The following is a 6508-nucleotide window of genomic DNA, read 5'->3' as shown; positions in this document are numbered from 1 at the left end:
ACTGTGTGTACGTTCCAACTTGTGAAGAGTATGAAACATGATGATGATGAAGAAGCTTAAGAAGTGAAGTGAAGTGAAGTGAACTTTATTGCTCAACAATCGTACATGGTACAATGTATGGCATGAAATCAACAATCTGTTCTACAAGGCTAATCTATCCTACAATTCTAAGTACAAAATATTTCCGAAACCAGTGTATTTGTTACAATATATATTCATGTATGGGTAATTCTGTCTCACTTTTCGAATGATTTATGGAGAAATTGACCTATGTACATAGATATAGGAGTCGGACATGACAACAGTACATAGAAAATATCGCTCTGTGTACCAGATAGGGTGAAGTTTGTCTTAGTAGTAATAGTCTGTAAGAAGAGAACTGCACAGACTGTAGACATAGCAACTTCTTCCTGTGATTTTGACAAGTTCTCGATCTCCGACAACTGACAATGGAAATTTGAAACCCGAAACACGTGTATTGACTTTGCTCAATATATCTATATTTATATAGATCAGTTGATTTAAGACTGCTGCATGGAACAGAGTAGTCATGAGAGTAATACATATCAAACTTTATCATACATAATCGCTCTAGAACTTAACGTCCAGTGAGATATAACATGAATATGGCTCGCAACAGGAGCTTGTTATCAAAATTGGATGGCATATGTTTTGGAATGCGCGTACGAAGCATACAGGCAAGCAAGGCGAGCCACGTTTGTACATCCCGTGTATCAACAAAGTTCATTAGCACCAGTAACAGAATAAAGCCGTTTCTGTATGCAAGCCCGTGTAATTATCTCCATGAAAAATGGAGATATTGTTTTTGGTGTGTCTGTGTGTGTGTGTGTGTTTGTGTTTCCGGACTATTGTAAGCAGCATAACTCAAGAACCTCTGGATGGATTACGATGATATTTGGTATGTGGGCGGGTGTTGTGAGGCCGAAATTCAAGGTCGATTTTGGGCCCCCTGGTATGTGACCTTGGTACTGCAGCAGAACTTCCGTTTTTGTATCTTTTGACCTGGACGTGCTGTGGTCTTGATTTTTGGGTGGCAGATAGCTTGTGATGTAACTAAGAAATGGTGTAGGTTTGGGCTCCCTAGCAGCTTGCTCTGGAACTGCAGGGGCGTTATTGTGAAAATCTTCTAAGGAGAATAACTGAACAAAGGGACAACGGATTTCCATGATATTTAGTATGCAGGTAGCTTAGACAGAGATGTACACAATGAAGTGCAAATTATGCTAATTGGGAATTAATTTGCATAGATAATGAGGAAAATCTATATTTGCAGTGTTTTCCATTATAAGACTCAAATACATGTAACATATGTAGTTAATGGAAAGTGGATCATCAACAGATACCAATTATGCAAATAAATTCTTAATTTGCATAATTAATGCAAAAACACCAAAATTCATCAAATTGGAAAATTATAGGACTGTCAATATTGCAACATGTGTAAGTAAGATAAATGTGTTTATGATTAAGCATATATTATGTAAATGTGTAAGTCATTTGCATAAATAGAATTGTTCATGGAGATATGAGGTCGCGGAACTCTTGTCTTATAATTAGTTTGATTCATTGTTAGAGCGTATGAATATGGTTAAACTTTTCGTTTTATAAATCGTTAGATTGGCCTTGCAACATGCATAGCTACGAACAAAATAGGCTGTGCAAATCTGCCATTCCTCGGCTACAACGCCAATCACTTGCTTTTACCGACAACTAGTGTGAACGTGCTATGAAGTGGTTACACGTGCGTAAGCAGACTAATTTTAGCTTGATGTCTGTGACATGTTTCGTTTTGTACGGCAATAACAATACAGTCTTTTCAATGGACACCGCGCCATTAGATGCTGTAACGGCTAGATGTGTTTCCTGTGTTTTCGGTCCCAAACACCGCCTGGCGCTGGGAGCAAATTGGAAAGTCTCACGCGATGGAGCCTAATTGTGCTTTCATTCACTTTGTCGCATTGTCTGTGTTTACATTAAGGTCGTTTCCAGCTCCCAGAGGACCTAATTGTCCTAATTTTCAAGTTAAAATGTGTCCTTTTCTTCACAGTGAAGCTCCATTAGCGTTGCATGTCAACCGTCTAATGTACTGCCATCTTCACACAGGCCGGTGGACTTGCACTTCGGGAAGGCGTTTGACTTTGAGGTAGCCGCGGCAACAAGCAAAACACAGAAGTCAAGGGGAAAATTAAGAACATTCACACTTTGCGTATCAGCTCATTGTAAAGTAACTGTGACAAAATCAGGGACTGGACAATGAAATATTTCAATGGTGTTTTACGAGATAATCTCCAAGTAGATGTGCCGGTGGCATGACAATTGGATACTGTAATTCTTGTTTCTTTCACTGTAACTTTATGTTCACTGTTTTCACTGTCACCTCTGTACCGTGAACGTATCATCACTGTGAAAAAGTTGTTGTAATTATATATGATTCCTTCATTCTGTAAATCACTTGGTGCCAACGTGAAGTTAAAGTTCAGTGAAAATGTTCATTTCCTTACATCGTGAAATTTTGCTACCGTGAAGATAAAGTGAATTACAGGACTGCTTTTTCCTTTAGATACTGTCATGCCACCGGTAAATCTGCTTGGAGATCAGCAACCAGACTTGTTTGCTGAGTTACGGTGCAATGTTTCCCTTTCGCAACATAGTCGTTCGGCGGATCGAATCATAGGCTGCAGAGGGCCTGGAGATTCTCATTCAGCAACAGCTGTAATGTTGCGCCACCTAGCGAAGTATTGTGGAAATTGAACGGCTAGTAAGTTCCGATTTTGTGCGGGTTGTCTGGTAGCCATGTTGATTCTGAAAGAAGTCTTCTGAGCAGCAACCTCCTTCCAATGATTCTTCATTACCAGTTAATATTCCAGTGAAATTTCAAAGCAACAAGTCACTGTTATAAAAGTTACATAAACGAATCTTCATTTCCGTTATACTTTTGTCATCACTCTGGTAAAAGTCACATTAGAAGGATTTAATGCCATCTAGTGTTCCAGAGGAAGTTCCAAGCAATAAGTCACTGTGGTTAATGTCCCCTGAATGAATCTTCATTTCTGTTACAATTTTGTTTCAACCATCCAGTCGCTGCACTTCGCTTTTTTTTTTACTGGTGAAAGTCGCAGTAAGAAAGTTAGTGTAATTTAACGTTCCATAGGAAGTTTCAAGCAACAAGGCACAGTTACATGAATGAATATTCATTTCCGCTACAATTTTGTTTCAGCCATTACTCTGGTAAAAGTCACATTAGGGAATACCCGCGGGTGCCATTATAAAGTATGACAGGTGACAGTAATTCACAGAAACGTGAAGCGCTCGAACACTTACCGGCATATTAGTGATTAACCGGGGCATGGACTTGTACATGATTACATTTAGAATAGGAAGGACATTTGTTATTTTGATCATAGGACGTACGTATATTGAACAATGGTTTGCAGAAGCAAGCTTAAGAGTAGAACATTTTCGGATTTGCCAAGACAAACGCCTGACCCAAATTGGGCGTTGTTGTACACCTGATATAGTGCATAGCGGCACATAGGTCAGCAAGTTTCCTTGCTCTTTTAGTAGTAGGGTATATTTTTTACAGGGAGGGGTTGCAAGCTCTTACCCTTTAACGTGCTCGAGACACCTCCTCGAACACGGGACTCCCATTTTCCGAAAGGCCATCGGGTGACATCCCAACCGAGATACCCTTCCCAGGATTTGAACCGTGATATCCCAGTTACTAACTAATTGGAACCAGGAGCTCAACTGTGAGGCTGCTTCCAGTTGAGCTACATGTACATCCCTTTTTGAACCAGGTGTATCGACATCGAATTAAATATATTCAATTTAGATGGACTCACAGTGATATTTGTCGTCACGATTATTTTTAAAGTGTTGTGCAGCATAACAATATCATTTGCTGACAACAACAAAATCCCTATAAGCACTCATGTTTAACAGTAGTTGGGAATCAGTGATATGTCTATGGTTATGCCTGAAGCCAAAAACCACTAATGGAGAATCTGTCGTGCAGGGGGGATGAAGTTCGTATATCTTTAGCTTAGGGCCATGTATCAAGGGCTTACCGATGTATATTCTTTCGACAGGCCAATGGCTATGTAGCACAATGTGTTTGGGTTTAAGAGATCGTAAATGGAGACCGCCTGTATGATACTTTCGGGCAACCCTTGACGAAAACATTTTCCTTCACAAAATTGTAACGTTACCAGAGAGAACAGAGAACCCAAGAGTTGGAAGATGTAACGTCTCCGTATTTCTCGTATGGGTTTCTCGTATGTTCATTAATATTTCTCACGGGCACAACGTCAACGGGAAAACTCCGAATTCGAACCCAGGACCTCTGGATTCTTGGCCAAGCACCCTGCCACTGCGCCACCGCGTCGCCAGGTTACAGTCTAAAGCATGATAAGGTTGAGTGGGCTTGCCAGCCTTCCTGTCTGACTGAAGGGTGACCTTTCAAATCGAAGACCATTATCGTTTGCACCGACAGCCTTTCAAGTTCACTTATGTATGCTTCTCTCCCGGGCGATGGCTCTTGATATTCTACTGTGGCTGCTTGTGGAAGTCAATTCATACAAGGGTATTTAGCACGGAGAAGATGCCGCTGTATCTCAAATGGCATATCTAACCTACCAACATTTCGAAAGCTTCTGCCTATGCGCCTATGTACATGTATGTATGTCTGCAGAAAGGTCAATCGTGTATTCATATGACAAAGACCACGGTCCACTTTGACTAACGATTACCTTTGACTGAATTGTGGTATCACCCGAATCAGGGACGTCCCTGTATCGCTACTAGTAGCAGCCTCACAGTTGAGCTCCTGGTTCCAATTATTTGGTAAATGAGAGACTCCGGTTCAATCCTGGGAAGGACATGTCCGTTGGCCGGAACTCGTATTTCGGAAGGGAGGTAAAATAGGGTTCGACTAGGTGCCTTGAGCACGTTAAAGGGGAAGGGCTAGCAACAATATAAAGAGAAAGTGTAAGAATATACCCTGCTACTAAAACAGCAAGGAAACGTGACACCCTACGTGTATGTGTCATCCTAAAACCCAATAAAAAAAGAAGAAGAAAAGAGAGAATCCCTACCTGCCCACCCTAATTCTTTCAGTACAACACAACGTTTATGTTTGAAGGCGCAGGCCATAGAGTTTTTTTTTTCTATTGCAACATTTAGATACATGACATGATGGCGACAGACCCTATTCTCCGTTACAGGAGGCAATGATAAAAAAACCCGGCCACTACTACCCCCCGACCAAAACCTCTGCTTGGAGAATAGACAGACCCAAGCTTACAGCTTATTTCCGTGTCGCCATCAACAGAATACATTAAAAACATAGAAAACAAATACTACAAATACTACAAATACTGAAAATGAAAACACAGGTTAGGTGTGGACATGCAAAGCATAAGAGCAACAAATTATCTCAAATAAACTACATGACAGAAATCTTGAAATGTAAGAAAATTGAAATCAATAGACAGATAGATATGTGGGCAGGTACTACAAGACTGGTAGAAAGTGGGGGGTTGGCTACTCAAATCTTTTGGTTTCTTTTGTGAATAGTTGGACATACTATAAGAGTTTGGCGTTGTTCGAATTCGAAAGGAATGGGGAGTCTTTAAGCAGTGAATTTGTATGGTTGACTTGGAGTACCTTTATGTGAACATTGCTTTGCTGCTAAGACATTGAAAGAAGTACAAACAACAAATAAGGTGACAAAGGTAAATGCAAACATAATGACACCATAATGACAACATAGCAAAAAATAATAACAAAACCATAGAATTGAAGGTTGTGATGAATAAATGGGATCTGTTATGAATCTGAATCTGGAACTTGACTTGGAATTTAACGAGTTTGCCAGAAGGCAAAAGAGACACACACCATGCCAAACAACAGCTTTCATCTGCGCTGTGTGTGGTAAACACTGCAAGAGTAATGCTGGACTCGCCGCCCACGTCCACGGACGAGCCCACCGACGCTGAACTGATCGTCCGGCAGGATGTAAAGGAGCTGATGATGATGATGTTATGAATCTCTTTCTGATTTCACCACGATCAATAGACTCGAAATAGATTCGAAAAACACGGTTTTCTGCACCAGTCGCGCCAGGGCTTTGTGTGAAGAGCTGGTGTAAGTACCCACACGGGATGTTGTTAGGCGTTACCTTGGTTACCAATCGCCCTGACGCACAGCAAGCTAATGCAATCTGTGGAACCGCACTCCCACGCAGATCCAGTCATCCGGAAGGCGGCGCATCAAATACAAAGATTTAGTGAGGAAATACATTTTTTAGATCAGAGCCTAAGATCATTTATAATCATGCTGCGAGCATGAAAATGAAAAAAATAATGAGTCAAACTAAACAAGGAGGTTATGATCTTCCAAAGACCTCCTTGGAATAAGTAAATAGTACAATATGGAGCTTGCTAACAAATTAGAACATGCCCATGTCTTTGAAAGCCGTCTGATAGAA

The sequence above is a fragment of the Branchiostoma lanceolatum genome, chromosome 2, assembly GCF_035083965.1.
Source record: "Branchiostoma lanceolatum isolate klBraLanc5 chromosome 2, klBraLanc5.hap2, whole genome shotgun sequence".
Taxonomy (NCBI): domain Eukaryota; kingdom Metazoa; phylum Chordata; class Leptocardii; order Amphioxiformes; family Branchiostomatidae; genus Branchiostoma; species Branchiostoma lanceolatum.
The sequence above is the reverse complement of the archived record's forward strand: the minus strand, read 5'-3'. Positions refer to the sequence as shown.